This window comes from Labrus bergylta, chromosome 12, assembly GCF_963930695.1.
Source record: "Labrus bergylta chromosome 12, fLabBer1.1, whole genome shotgun sequence".
Lineage (NCBI taxonomy): Eukaryota > Metazoa > Chordata > Actinopteri > Labriformes > Labridae > Labrus > Labrus bergylta.
Genome location: NC_089206.1, coordinates 6,110,292 through 6,126,317, shown reverse-complemented (window position 1 = coordinate 6,126,317; position 16,026 = coordinate 6,110,292). Strand labels below are relative to the sequence as shown.

The window sequence follows — 16,026 nt, the reverse complement described above, 5'->3', positions numbered from 1 at the left end:
GCACCGTAATGTTTTACTTTCCCGTTGTTTTGACGTCTCAGGACCTTTAAAAACAACAGCTACAGCATTTGTGTTCATTTAAAGAGTGATTATCAGTCAGCAGTGATTGAAAACTAATGAAATCATTAAAAAAAATATATTCTAGAAGAACGAGTGAGCTGCCTTCGCCTTGTAGCCTACACAAGGCAAATTCGAAAACAAAATAGCACTTCTCTGGCCTTAAATTACCTACTAGTTATCAGTAAAAACGCATATTTGTTGACTATATGTTTAAAAACTTGTATGTGAACGATGCAATGAAGCAAAAAGAGTGAAAAATAAAACGGAAAACCAACGAAAACCGGACAGCAGTGAATCCTCTTGTCTCGTTTGTCCTCTCTTCCCGCTCTGCGCCTATTTGTAAACATACGTGATCCCGTGTCGCCCTTTCGGAGGGACGTCCAATCAGCAAACGGGGGTGTGTGCGGCTGGGCGTGGCCTGTTTGTGTTGCTGCGAAAAATGTCGATGGACAGGGGTTTTCATCATTTCGGAGGACCACTGTCAATTTGAAGAAGAAGAAGAAGAAGTTGGAGGTAAATAGGAGGATTCAGAAGTGATGACGGAGGAGTCAAAAACAAAAGCACCAAACGTGTTGCAGCGAATGAGATGCTCTGGGTAAGTTTTCTCCCTTTCCTACAGAATCTGTTTATTTACATCCAGCCTGCTCCAATGAACCATACACCATCCTCCATGTATGGATATAGGTTAAAGTGCGTCTATTGTTGGTGGTAGATTGTTTTTAATTAACGTGAAGTAACATGCTTCTTCTTTTTTTCTTTCTAACGCAATGATTGTAAGATATTAAATTCCCCATGCTTCATTCGTCCATAGCGTGTTTACCTCCAACAGTTATATAAAATAAATCTCACAAAAGGCGAATAAGAATTACGCACGCCCGCGGTTTGTTTGTTTAATATGATGTCGTGCGCAGTTTCAAACATTACCCGGAAATAAGGCAAGGTATTTGGGTCTCAGCTGGTGTCTTATAAAACATGCCTGAGCGTATATGTCTTTTCTTTTCGTCTTCTCTGTTCAGAGAGGAGCACGCTGGGATGGAGACGAGAGGTGTGTGCTGGATGCTTGCTGCTGCAGGAGGATGTTGCGCACTTGAATTTACCTCCGGAGTGAGAGGTCTGAAGGCTCTGAGCATCCATGAGGTACTGCGTAGTCATGTTATTGATGAGGTAGATGTTGTTTTTGTTAAGTTGACTCTTTTATCAGCACTTTAGACTTACTAATTGTTGACTTAGTTTGTATGTACCTTTAATATAGGAGGATATGAAGTTTATTCTAAGTTATTTTTTTATGTAGATGCTTTTTAATTTAATATTGTAAGTTCAAATCATTGAAGGAATAGTAAATGTTCTTGCAACTTTTACAGGACATTTTTATTATAAGCTTCTTGATGTTGTTATTATTGCATCTGTCAGAGTTTTCTGTGTTTAGAATTCTAAGTGTCAAGTGCTTGTTATGGCTCTTCCAGGCGAGCTTGATTTGATTTAAAATATAGCAATTAAAAGGAAAATGCATTAGTAATAACTTTATTTAATAACTCTTTATGGTTAAAAAAAAAAAAAAAAAAAGAACCCAGAGTTGAAATTATGTAATGTTGTTTTTTTTTCTTCTCAATGTGCGTTTGCAGAAATAGAAATCTTTCAATTCGTTTCTTTAAAGAAAAACTGTTATTGATTCTTTGTGAAGGTGAACTTAAGTGCGTGCACCTGCTGTGCCAGTGTTTTGACTCAGCTCCATCCATCCAGAGGGTTCTATGTCATACGCACTTTTTATTCCTGATGTAAACAAACCCTCCTGAAGCAATACCCGGATCTGACACAGGATGGCGTATTTCTGCAGTCATACCATCTTGTTCTGAATGAAGACACCAGTAATAGTGTTATGGGAATGAGACGGAAGAATGGGAAGTATTGATGCAAAACTGGAGCGTGGGCGACGCAGTATTTGCATATGTAAATGAAAATGCATTTTCATACTCTTTGTCTCCTAAACTTTCATGACAGGAGGACGGCTACAATCCATCTGATGCTCTTTGGAAACAATGATCTGATATCCCTTCAAGTCAAACCCCCCCCCCCCCCAAAATGTCTGCAGTCAGCTGACGAGTAAGAAATAAAGTTCTGCAACTGTGGGTTGAATGAGCTCAAGGGAAATGAATGTATCAAAGAATAGAACTGAACAACACAATTAAGCTTTGAAGTTGAAATTGCTTTCCTCCCAGATACATTTTTTACCATTTCTCTTCTCACAGAGTGAAACAAGGATTACTTTCAACTCTCAGTGCAAGGTAAGAGCTTGTGTACTTCACTTAATAAACATCCAGGACACGTTTCTAAACAGTGCAGCTGCTAACTGTTTATGTAAGTCATTCATAAAAAACGCAGAACTTAATTGGCCCGCTGCAAATAAGCATTGTTACAGTTCAGAGTGTGTCTGCTTTTAAATGCACTTCACAGCAAAAATAATTGAATTTTACAATTGCACATCATCAAAGTGTTATATCTGTACAAAGGTCACATTTCTCGTAGTCTGGTAACAGTGACTGCTTCTCATTGTGTATGTGCGCGCTCTACAAGTCTCATCATAATGCCCGGGAATTTTCTCAGGAACTGCCCAGGACGAAGCTCTCAGAGATTTCTCTTTTATCACACAGTGCGTGACGCCTGATCAGACGATGACGTCCCCCAGAGACGGCCTGTTTACTTTTTGCCTGAGTGGTAAGTAAAAAAAAAAAAAACTGGTAATAACAGGACCATATTTCTCTGTTTACTTTCAATAAAGTACAATTAAAAGGTAATAACTTTTTTTTTTTTTTTAACTAAATGTTTGTGGTGGTCCATGAAGGAACTCTGCCCAGTATTCCCATTAAGTCCAAAAACAATATGAATGGAGCTGACGTGGCAGCTTTCCAAGGGAGAGATTACGGTTGAGGAAGTGGAACAGGCATGGCTGATAGATGACATGGCTAAAATTAAACAAAGTGTCCACAGTGGATGAGGAGCATAAATAGCAGACAGGAAGGAGCAGCTCTTGGATGTATCATTAAAGCTGCAGCAGGTCTCTTTCAGTGTAAACACAAACCTTTGTCACAGTAAACACTCCTGTTCTCATTAGAGGCTACAAGCTGTCAAAACACACAAATATATATAATGATGCCACTTACAGTCTTTATTATATAAGACGTTTTTATTTGAAATATTAGTAGTGTAAGAATTTGGCCACTATAAAGCCCCTCCCTCTTTTTGTTGTGTTATAAAAACAACAAATAAATATTAATTAGGGATTAAATTACAAATAATAAAATATTGAAAACATAAAGACTGATGCTTCAGCTCTTCGTTTATTTTTAGGAGTCTCATATTTTCTTCTTTTTTTGCAATAGTTTAAACTGGTTTATCTGGTAACGATTAGAAAAATATGAACCAAGATGGATCAATCACAGGTACATTATCATAATACATTAACTAGTAATCTAAAAACTTCTAAATGAATACAGAGAATAACGCATAAACTATTTAAGGGCAACCCATATTTTGAACTAAGGTAATGTAAATCTCAAATCTTATGATGAATGATTTGATATTAAAGGTCAAATGAACACAAATGTAGGTAATATAATATGTAAAACCAGGTTTAACAATAAGAAAAACTGTTTTCTCTCGACTCGACTTCAATGCAGTAACGTCCTGTGGCCACAAGAGGGCGGAGATATGGCTCACACAGCTGCATTGATAATGTAACGCTGATAAAATAACTACGCACTGCCAAGCTGTCCTTAGGAAACAGGCCCTTAGTCAACCCTAACCCTAACCCTAACCCTTCTAAAAGGTTTAAGAACAAACTGAAATTAAAAGTTCCTAACTTTTCATAAAAGAGACACAACAAATCAAAAAACATCTGTTTCATATTTGTTTTTAGATTCCTTAAAATGACCTTGAGGACTTTTTTTTAGCTGGTTATGAAACTGAAATGAATACTAGTGCTTCTTTGTGACCTAAAAAAGCAAACTAGACCATCAGGGAGAAGATTGATGATTTCTAGATGGTTCTTGTATCTGCCTGTTGCTCCTGCTGAGGGGTCGCTCTCACACTGCACGTAGCAGAAATGCTCTTTTTGAGTAAATTTTGAAACCCAAAACACAATTTTGAGTTGCATGTTGGACATCTAAAATGACTTTGACGGATGCAAATCAGTTCTTTGTATTTGTCTGTTCTGTTAGTATACATGATCTGTGCAGTTAAAAGAGAAAATGTATCACAGATGTAAGAGCATGTTTATTTATAGATGGCTCCTTGATTTGTACTGGCAGAGTAACACTGAAAGGAATTCATGTATACAATCATCCAAGCAGGAAAAGTAGCACCAACCACAGTGAAGTGCTCTACTAGAATACCTGTTTCTTGCTGTTCCTGTAGTAATCTTGAACAGGATGCACATATAGACCAAGGGCATCTTTATCCCAGCAGAGCACACAGATCTCAGTCCTCAAATCGATACTCTCAGCATCTACCAGGGTGCTCAGAGCAAACATGCTCTGATCCCTCAGATCCCTTACATTCGCCATATAGCCGGAGGGTGAAAGCTGATTCTTTTACCGATGCTCATCCTCTCTCACTCTTGTAAGGTGAAGCTAAAGGGCTCCATATCCCCTCGGAGGGAAATTAGGACAACACGAGCTTTGAACGCTGCAGGCAAGAAAAATTTACAACAACATGAAATCTCGAATGAAAATCGACACCTGTAAATGAAGTATAATAAACATTTCTAACACTTCTCAATAGTGGTTATGGCTTTGTGCTTTAATAGCTCAAGCATGCCTTTTGAAATATGTGATATAAAACTGCAGGGTTCAGGCGGTCAGTGAGGCCGCATTGCAGCATGGAAGATATTCTCAAACATAGTTGAATACAGTTCAACACTTGAGTTCTGGCCAAAAAAGTTATCAGAGTTGCAATAAATGCCGTCCCCTGTGGAGGCATTCCTCCATGAAGTGTATGAAGACACTTGTCACGTTTATCTATAATAAGAAGGTGCAGCAGCAGTGAGCTGAACAATACAAAAACTTTGTTTACCTTTTTTTGTTTTAAGCTGAGGCAAAGCTTTTTTATTTCAGCTTGGCACATAAAAGAGACTCTTTGCTTTAGAGATGTAGACAGACCTAATAAGCATGGCCTTGTTGAGAACACGCGAGCTCATACACCAGACAGCTTGTTCCTCTTTGCCCCCCTCTGGACATTGTATGCAAATTAGATTTTTAAATACACCCACAAATATTCAAACACTGGACTTACATTTCCCCCAGCACGTTCTAATTGTTGATTTTTGAGACCTGTCATTTTTTTTCAGAACTTGTACTTTAAAGATCCGAGTGAAATCTGTGCCTGTCTCTGTTAATACTGTTGCCACGGTGCCCACACTGAGCGTCCCTTTCCTCCCTTCTCTCTGCTAGATGGAGTTCGCAGCATTATCCTCGAGACGGCTGCTGTAGCATTCACACGGCTCATAACGCTTCACAGGTCAGCCAACGTCTAGTGTCCAATGTCACATTTGTTTTGACTGAAACTCATGTTCTAAAGTCAAGAGAGATCTGTCATCGCTTGTTGATTTTTGGGGGCTTTATTCTTTGGTTTTGCACTCTAAGAAGGGTTTTTTTTTTATTCCTTTATCTCCACAGCTCCATTGTCTGAATTACATAACAGTTGAAGAATCATCTGATCAAGGTATGTGAATAATCAGATGAATCTACAAAGAGCTACATTCTTAAAATAAACTGTACCCGCATTTGACTGAACCAAAAGAGACTATTTATAAGACAGAGACATAAGAAACTGCTTCATCCCTGTGTTAGATTTATTGCAGTCTGTTATATTACTTTAGAGCAACATACGTTTAATCTTCCTATGGTGCTAAAGGATTAAACATTCTGGATAAGAGTTTGATTTAGAAAAAGAAAAAGAGGATAAAACAGTTTCCTGCATTTCCCTTATGGCCGAGTTGTGGTAGGAAGTGCCACGAACTGAAAGAGGAAGTACAAACATGTGGTTGGCATATATTCTTGATAACTAACAATGTGTGGTTTGATTGTCAATCGCATCAAGCTTTATATTTTTAAACATCCTCCATCTATATCAAATAGCATATGGACGGAAAAAAAACAACAAAAAAAGCAAACCATCCTGAAACGATTCCCTTTTTTCTGCAGATTCAGAGCTAGGTGCAATCGCATTAAAAGACGGTATTTAAAAAAAGCCAAAACACTATGTAAGCACTTATGCAACTGATACACAAGCTGGGGATGTGCCTTTAAAACCAGTGGGTTGTCAGGTGATCAAGGAGACTCAGTCAGCTCAGCCTCACAGACGTAGGAGCATGAGTGCGTCTCTAGCTGAAAGCAGAGCAGCCGAGAGAGAGAGAAAGAGAGAGAGAGAGAGAGAGACCCAATTATAAGGGGACACGGGGGGAAATGGGGACACAGCGGCGTCACAGAGTGAGGGGACAGGGAGCCATTGGTGGTAGGGTCCCTTTAACTGTAGTCTCTGCTCATGCTCACTTGCCCTGTGTAGCAGCTAGCGAGTTTTGTTTTCTGGCTCAAGCTTGATCAAGTAGTTGTGTTGTGTGTAGCCATAACAGTGGTATAAAAGCACAGAGAATTAAGTGCTGCGTCACACTGGGGAAGGAAAGGAAGGAGGGGGGGGGGGGGGGGGGGGGGGGGCAACGTGATCATGCACGGCTGTGCGTGCATGTGCACAATAGTCTGCGCTGTCTCTGTGTATATGTGTTAGATCGAAGTAGCAGTCTTAATAGCAGTTCTGCTGTTGCAACAAGATGAAAATAAAGAGTGCGTGTGGTTTTTTTTAGAGGCAAGCAGAAATAGGGAGAGAGAGAGGAAGAGGAAGATACAGAGAGGGAGGGAGAGCAAGTCAGAGAGAGAGAGAGAGAGAGAGAGAGAGGGAGAGAGATTTTGGATTAGTTGCTACGTCACTTTTTCATGTCAGGAGAAACAGAAGCCGAGATAACAGAAGCTCAGAGTCATCGAGTTTTCCACCTGAAGTGGACACAATGGTTTCGGACAACCTCGAACCTCGCTTTCTCCCATCTCGTCCTCCTCGGTAGTTTTTGATCTGCTCTGCCTGTCGCTTTTATATATATATATATATATATATGTGTGTGTGTGTGTGTGCGTGTGTGTTTGTGTGTGTGTGCTGCGTGTGTGTAAGCTGACGTTGGAGAGTTTCAACATGGATCCTGGAGATGTGGAGTTTCTCCGGGTGTTGTTTTGATAGGATTGTAAAGGTGTGTGTGTGTTTTCGGGGTGGGCAGAAGGTGCGACAAAGGGGTTAACAAAAAAGAATATTCTGGAGGGTTGTGAATATCACAGTGAAGCTGGGGCTCCGGAACGAGTTTAGCAGAGAAATTATCGGAGTATTTGACCGATCGGTGTTTGCCATCTTAAAGGAAGACGGATGATTACGTGTGTGCAGATACGTGAATACAATCATGGAAGGTGCGGCTGACCTATAATGAAACAGTGTGATACCTTAAATACGCCATCATATGGGAGATGCAGCAAAGGATGGCCAATTCAGGGAAGAGGTGGATACCTTTTATACGTTGCTACATGTGTACATTCTTGTGATTGTGTTGGGAGCAGTCGACTGCCGGCCTACAGTTGTGGCTGACTCTAGGTGGAGTTAAAGGGAAGAGAGAGCATGGAGATAGACTGGTGTTAGCATCCAGCTGTATGTTTCTTTCACACAAACAGATGAAGCTCGGTGTCTGTGGGCGCTGGCACGTTAGTCATGTGATTTGTTTTTCATCCTCCAGGGCCGATGGGATTTGGCGTAACTCTTCCCAAGATACATTTGTTTCTGCGTAGTTAGGAGGGCCAGATAGGGTGACGCAGACACTTCTGGGCTGGACTTCTTCCTCAACCAGTACACAGCTCGTGTCTGTCTCTATCTGTTTATCTTTTGTCTCTTGGAGAAAAGGGAGCAAGGGGAAGGGGGTAAATGTCATGGCTCAGGATCAGAGAGAAAAAAGGAAGGAGAGGGGGGAAAGAGAGAGGGAAGTTGTTTACCTTGCTCTCTTGGTGACTCTTCTTTGGCTTCTCTCCAGTTCACTTGCACTGGACTTCCTAAAGCTGCTGCATCACAGGATGTCGTGCCAAAGCTGCTTTCTCATTGGATGGGTGGCGCTCCCCTTGGCTCCCCAAGCTGCACAGCAGTTCTTTATTGGCTTTGTACAAGCAAGCAGCTGGAGTTCAACATCTGATTGGTTTAGAAGCACTGGTCTCTGACCACAAAGCTTCTGCGGTCACCGAAACACTTTCCATGGATACAAGAGTGCTATGACGTTGACGTGGGCGTGGGTTGGTTAAAGACGCTGACATTTGTTTCTTTAGTAGGTTTGAGCATTTGCAAGTGATGAATGGGGTTTATTTTCGAAAGGAATGTCTGTTCCTCTTTTGTAAGGTGTGTTGTTTTTTTTATGCGTTTATGGTCGAGCTGATGGGGACATTTCATGAAAATACTTGCCTCCTACACTGCAGTGGGTCAACCTCAGGCCTTTGTGATGTTTTGTTTCAGAGATACTGTATATGTCTGGCAGATTCTCTTTTTCCAAGAAAAGCTGTGAATGTGTGCACCAAGGGGCTGAGAAAATAGAGACTAGGGTTGTAGCTACAGCAGATTTTTTAACTTTGATACGATTCCAGTGAAATTCAAACAATATCGATACCTTTGACACCATGGCAACAAAAATAGAAGTCCTAGCCATGCAATATTAGATAATTTGTCGTTTTTAATTAGCAGTAAAAGCAGGCAAACTCCTGTACACCGTCTAAATTGCACAAATATCCTGGCAATGTATTTGTGCAATTTAGCAGGACTCTCTTTCTCTTGCGACAGCTTTTGGTTAAAATATTTGACTGATTTGTCAATTTTTTCTAAAGCCTCAGTACTGTTATTGATAATATCAATCATTAAAATATTGCAGATTGTATTGTTTTTGACACACGTGGTATCAAAAGTAGGGAAGTATTTAACATTTGGACAACCCTATCAGAGATATTGTCTCTAAGGCTTTATCGTAAAGAGTCTTGGTTGCATCAGTAGTTTGTCAGAATTTATTAACAGAATGTTACCAATCAACATGGCCGCACTTTTCTTGTAAGAATTCACACCAAATTACAGAAAGGAATTTCCGCACGACTTGCCCGAGACGTATCCGTCCCTTTCAATAACATTTTTTAAAAGAACCACACTTTCCTAGCGAGAATTTTTTCTAGACCTTCCTGTTTACCCTGAACCATCAGGGTGACAGAGAGCTGCTCAGCATCTTCTGCCGAGCATGCTTGCCTGATGCTAGCTCATACCTGTAATGAGGCGGACCACTGCATGAAGGAAACAAGTCCCAAGACGTGACAGATGTTCTCGTTCTCTAAGCTGAAAGTACAACACCTGAAAGATGTCACTTGTCTGATATGATGCAAGAGAAAATGTGGCTGCCTGTGGTCTGCATTGCAGCTCCAGCTTCCACAGTCAGCTTCTCTCTCTCTCTCTCGCTCGCTCGCTCTTTCTCTTTTCCTCTTGCTCTCCTTTCAAGATGTGCTGATGGTACAACATAGCGTGAACTGTAGCTGCCTCTGCATTTCCATTTGTAAAGATCATTGTAATGAAAAGATGATTCTTGACATTGGCACTGAAGTCGGTGTACCCGAAGTCCCTTTACGACGATGTGGGTTATTTTCTGAAAAATCCGCTAAGCTTGGTTAGGCCTGGCTCAGACCACGGGAGTGTTTGGACGATATACCTCTCAATTGCTTTCTCCATAAATTGGGAAAGGAATCTTGTTCAGCCTTTATAGTCAGTTTTAATTTTCAGCCCACGTTAACGTGTAATGTGAGGTCTTTACAGAACCAGTCTTGAACCTCCTGAATGGTTGGTAGATTCATTGGGGCGGTTCACCTAATGATAAAATAGTTATATTTCAAGTGCAGATGACACTGTTTTGTGAGCTGGACATGGGGAGGGAACAGAGTTTTCCAAGTAACCATAAACTAGGGATGTTCCTAGGCAACTCATTTCCTTGTTTGTTAGACAGAAATTTGAATTCAGACTAAATGACTAGTGTGAAGGTAATAACACACTCAGAAAACAGCCACATTTGGCCCTATTCATTTAAAATTGTCTGCCAAACAAAATGTAATTTTACCTGCAGAGTGTAGCTAATGTTAGCAGTGCTAGTACCACCAGCCCTCTGCCCATCCTCATGCCCATGCTAAATGTGGCTACATATTGCTAGGGCTGATATGCCAATTTAACCTTACACAGTCTACGTTCATTTTATCTCCATTTTCAAGATCAAAACTCTGACAAACCGCGCTGCTCCTATGTGATGCTATCCGGTCATTGTGTTGTTTACATCTGGGTAGTAGAGCAGGGAGAGCAGGCCTGTTAACTGGAGCTACAGCCAGTCCATGACTACAGCTTCGGCTGCATTGCAGTTTGAGCACAACATTTGACCATCATAGAAGGCCAACTTATACAAATGCTAATTCATTTTACCGACTAGTAATTCTTTTGCGGACTGGCAAGGGTGGCGATGTTTAGCTATTTAGGTGAATAAATGCGCACATCCCTACGACTGCAAACATAAAAGAAACATGGCACAATTCTACCGGTTCTCACAGAAGAAGGGACAACCTGTTGAGCGTTGAGCGTAATTTCTTCTTCTTTTTTAACACAGAACAGCTTTGTCTGTTGTTGCACAGCTTCAGTCTTGGTTTGGTTTTCTCTTTCTCCCATAGATCCTTTGAGAAAATACAAGATAAGAGAGTAGAACACTGTTCCCTCATGTGCTGGATGCAACAAACATTTTTTTCCCAATTGGTTAAGGGGTTTAAACTCCTGTGGTCAGTCTGGCCTTCCTTGATCTATCAGTATGGGAATGCAACACGTCAACACACGGCCTTAAAGTTACAGTCCGAGAGACAGACCTAAACTATTCAAGCTTTTCAGCCACCAGATCATTTAGTTATACATTTATTTTTCTGACCTCTGGGTTGTATTTTGACCTGATAGCATGTGCCTAAAACTTTCTCAAAATGCATGTGTTACTGTCGTCTTCTCACTCAGCAATTTAACCTGTGGCATTTTGTTACCTGTTCCCTGTAAACAATAACCACTGTGAAGATATTAAGGCTCGATGGGTTTCCCCCAGAGTGCTTCACAGTTCCTTCCTGATTCCGCCGCCGTCGTCCACTCTCCAAAGGCCTCCTGTCCCTTTAAATCTTTCATAAGCATTACACAACAGGTCCAGTGGCACACAAGCAACAAACAACCCGAAAAAAGAAAACTGACGGGGTTGGGTTGAGCCAGCCAGGCGGAGGAACCAGACACCTACGGACAGACAGGCCCTCTGATCAGAGCCGTCACTGTGACTACAGAGCAAAAACACTCACATGCACACACAAACAAAGCCTCGAGCACACACACACACAAACAGCCCAGACTGAAAAAAAAATGGCTTAGCCTGGTGCATCTGAAGCCTGATAAGGACTTGTAAAGACTGTGGGGATTTTGTCCTTCCTCTTACTGTGGATATCTAAGTCAATCGCGTCTGATGTTTTAAGGCTGAGGAGACAGTTCCTCTGAATTGGCTTTAATCAACTTCGAGAGCAGTAATGTTTGAGGGAGTTGTCATTGTAAACAAAAGAAATGGAAGCAGTGTGTGTTGTGTGTGTGGAGCGAAAGGTAGATTTAAAGTGAGTCAATTTTTCAGCGGTCACTTTCACATGCTTGCTTGCAAAGAGTTAAGACATTATTTTTTTTTAATAACGGTTGGAGAGGTTTGTACTTTGTTGAAGCACTTGGCAACAAGTCAGTGAACTGGCCACTACCTGTCCCTGCCCCACCCTCTCACTGTTTTATAACTGCGTCATGGCTTTGACTGCGATTGGCTGCCACTTCCTTGCTTTTCCTGTCGTAGTGATCGTCCGTGTCACCATTCTGCTAAAAAGGACTTATCGTGGAATCGTCTGCATAGAGCTGCAGGTGAGCCTGGAACACACACTATGGCACTGTTTTGTGTGTCTGTTCCCGTGTGGCACTTCACACATCTGCAAAGCTCGGATCAAGTATCAGATCAGCCGTGTGGGTGTGTTAGAGAGAAATAATAGATTGAGACAGACTGAGGGAGAGAGAGAGAGAGAGAGATGTGTTCTGGTGCTTTCCCCGTGGTTTTCCATTTCATCTTTCTCTCTCACTCGCCCTTCATCTGCAGCCGTTTTTTTGGCCTGAAACAGGGCAGCGGATAAAACTTCTTTCTGGGCGGCGAGCTTGAGCCTGAGCTACGCCAGAGTGCATTACATTTGAGCTCTCTTAACAGCCTCCAAGATGCTGTCAGGCTTCACTGGATCATCATCTTGATACAGTCAGAAACAAAGTAGACGGGCTATATTTAAAGCTGACTGTGCACAAAACTAATTGCTTCCATGCATCAGCGTAAAAGAGACCAACACAGAACTGTTTAGAAAAGAGTTATTTGCACGTAGAGCCCGACTGATTGCTCGGCTGGCCGATAACATCGACCGATGTTAGCATATCCAGTGACTATCCCAGTCCAGTATCCCAGTCCAGTATCCCAGGACAGCTGAGTACATTTGAGGACAGGTCAGACCTTTTTTTTTTTTATCCTGTGTCAATGAGCAGCATGAAACACAGATGTGGGGAGACCATTTCTGAATCACACACGTTTCCCACTGCTAATACTAGTGCCATACATGTGATTCATATTCATGCCATCAGTTTGTGGGTGTTTGCTTAATACATAATTCACGTTAGTAAACGGAGCATGCAGTAGTAGTACATCTTATTGACTCTACTGTCCCAGAAGGAAAAGTTGGTTGAATCCATTTCATAAGACATGAAAGGGAAACCTGATAAATAATAGAAGACGATTACTCTGAACACTTTAGGTTCCTGTTTTTTGTATTACATTTATCTTGCTCAAACTTTTATATAAATGGCCAGAATATATTTTAGAGTTAGCTCGTTCCTTGAAAACGTATTTGAGAAAACACGTATTTGAGTAGCTGTACTAATTTTGCGTACAAGAAACACAGATTCTGCAGTCATTTCTTAAAGCTCTTCGCTGCTGTTTGTTCCTACATTCAGCACAATTTGCTGCTGTAAACGTCATACGTCTATAAAGCTACCTGGCCTGCTTCACCAAGGCAATGTGTCGATAAGCCACATCTATTAGCACTCTGCTAACTGTTTCATAGGTCGATGAAAAGCACGAGTTCAAAACCTTTACTATACTGTACTTATAATCAGTATCAAAATGATGATGTCACTTAAGAAGAAATGCTTTGTTACTATAGGTCAGAGAAACAATTTCTGCTTATTTTCCACATTTGTAAGCCCTGAAAATAAAAATTTCAACAATAAGAATATTAAAACCAATACTGTGCAAGTTTTGAAGTCTTCAGTTTTGGGGTGTAGTAAAGTATTGTTACACAATATTAAATATTGTGAGTTATGTTTTTAATGCTGTAAAAGTTCCCATAAACATGTACTATTCTCATCATTTAATTGTAACCATGATATAGGCATGTAGTAATCGCTTTGCTGAGATTGATCAAAAAGAAGTGCTCTGATAAAAAACAATACAGAGACCTCTGATCTGGCTGCAAATATAAACAAACTTTTTTTTTAATTTTAACTCATTGATAGTGTAATGTTTACGCTAAATTCTAAAAAATGGCAATATCTTGTCCTGATTACAGTACGACAGTTTATTGAATCATAACCCCTGTATTGTGTAATACCAATACATTGCCATAATATGAATACCTTTTTCACGTTGACAATATCTTCCATAGTTTCTGTACTAATCATGGCTCATGTTGACATCTCGCTGTGTATTACAGCATCTTAACAACTATAATCTTCTCTCAAATTCTTTCTCTGTCAATCATTTTAACTGTAAAGCTTTTGAAAAAGTCGTACAGGAAGTGTAGGTCAAACCACATCTACGAGATGATCACTTTCATCTGTTTTCTTGTGGTAAACATTAAAATTCCTTGAACTTGTTTTTAACTACTTCCTGGTATTAATATTGTTGTCTCCCATTCTCTCTTTTTTTTATAGTTTGAATGTGTTTCAAGTCAGGGAAGAATGCCTTTTGTCAGAAGTTCCCCCCTTGGAAGCTGGTCTCAGATGGTGGCTTAGAGTATTGACATCGATCTAGCACCATTTGAAATCAGTGTTCTTGGGGTGGGAAGTGTATTTCAGCGGCGAGCAGCTGTGGGGTGAACCGAGAGGGAGACGTGAACGTAAGAGACGGCTTCAACTGGAGGGAATCACTCCCTGAGGCATCACTCAGTGGGCCACAAACCACCTGCCTGTTCGGACAGCTCAAGCTCTTTGTCCTATTTCCAAGGTTGACTGATTTCTTTTGGTGTTCAGAGTCTGTTTCTCTTTCTAGCACCATTTGAAATCGGTTACAGTGAAGGACAGTTCTCATCTTACCCTAAGGAGGATTCTCCAGGAATGTTGTTGCTTTTTATTTGAATGTATTTGGATTTACTGCGGTGAAATGTCTTTTCCAAGATCCTGAAATTTCCTCGACAACGGAGGCAGTCAGTAAAGAGTATATTACAGCAAAACTTCCCAAAGTGAATCTCTTACATCTTTGTTTCTATGCCATAAAGGAGCAATTGTAACATCTAAATGTCCCCCCGGAGATTCATGAAGTATTTCTGATTCTGATTCATCTGCCCGCCCACACCCAGACTATTACCTGCATGTGGACTTCTTACCGAGGGTCTGGCAGGAAAAGAAAAGATTCAGCCTTTTGCGTTGACATGTGCACCCCTCCTGGAGAGTTTTGTACAATGTTCCGGAGTGCAGTGCATGTTTGACAGGAGCTTATAACATTCCTGACTGATGTCTGCAGCAGTGGAGGAAGAATGAGTGAAATTCTGTATGTAAGTGAAAGTAATAATGCAACGACTAAAACACTTAAAGTAAAAGTGCATAATATTGTATGAAGCTTTAGAGCTTTTTTATGTCTCTGTTACGGAAATGTTATTCTGCAAAGTAATGAAACACTGTAGTCCGAGAAAAGTACAAGATGTCTGTTATTGATTCAGTGATGTTTGTACAGAAGAAAGACAAAAAATAGGTAAGCACAGATGCCTGTAAGTTGTACTCACTGTGGGTATAACTCTTGAGTAAATTGGGTTTGTGAGATTCCATCACTGGATTGTCTGCTAACTTATTAAGAGATCATTTGAACCATTTTGTAGTTTTGTGTCAAATCCACAAGGTGGCACTGTAGCCTTTGGTATCAGATGTATCCTCTCATACTCTTCGTACTCAGTGGTGAAAGTTCAAACATGTTTATAAGTATATAAAAGTAATACTATAATATATGATACTATACATTATTCCTGTGTAGCTATACACTTTGTATGAAGTGTGGATAAAGTATTTATGAATAACACGCATTAAAACTCTGGATGTAAAATATGTGTTGCATTTCAATCAAATTATTGAAGATTATTGAATTTAATAGGGACAATGAAATTTAACTGGTGTGTTGCACAGAGTTCATATTTCTTGCTCATTTCCATCTCCTTTCATTAGTTGGGCCTTTTAGTAAACTGTATAAATACTAAATACAGGAGAGAAATAACATATAAAGGACTTGATAAACATCCATGAAAGGAAGAATGTGTGACATTTTACACCTAAATAAAGTATATCCTCTGTAAATATCTCTGTGAGTCATGACAGTCTAAGTGAGCCGTCTTTACATCGAGTTTACACGACGGGACGGCCAGCCAGCTCCTCCCCTTGATTATAAAAGCTGTTTAAGTCAAGGACTACAGAACAGAACAACTTAGTGTACTCACTGCTTATTTGAACATCACATAAGCATTTTTAGATCATGGTTATTCCGTT

The 16,026-nt window shown here is 40.5% G+C and overlaps 1 long non-coding RNA gene across 6 annotated transcripts; it reads left to right on the top strand.

Annotated features, from left to right (window-relative positions):
• Nucleotides 1-502: 502 nt before the first annotated feature.
• LOC136181124 (uncharacterized) lies at nucleotides 503-15,593 on the top strand. Of its 6 annotated transcripts, XR_010667547.1 has the most exons (5): nucleotides 503-655; nucleotides 1,077-2,772; nucleotides 5,505-5,571; nucleotides 5,730-5,775; nucleotides 14,209-15,593. It is a non-coding gene; the product is annotated as an uncharacterized lncRNA (long non-coding RNA). The 6 variants fall into 6 exon arrangements; XR_010667546.1 differs by having other exon boundaries at nucleotides 1,077-5,571; XR_010667548.1 differs by lacking the exon at nucleotides 14,209-15,593 and having other exon boundaries at nucleotides 1,077-1,197; nucleotides 2,059-5,571; nucleotides 5,730-6,761.
• The last annotated feature ends 433 nt before the right edge of the window (nucleotides 15,594-16,026 follow it).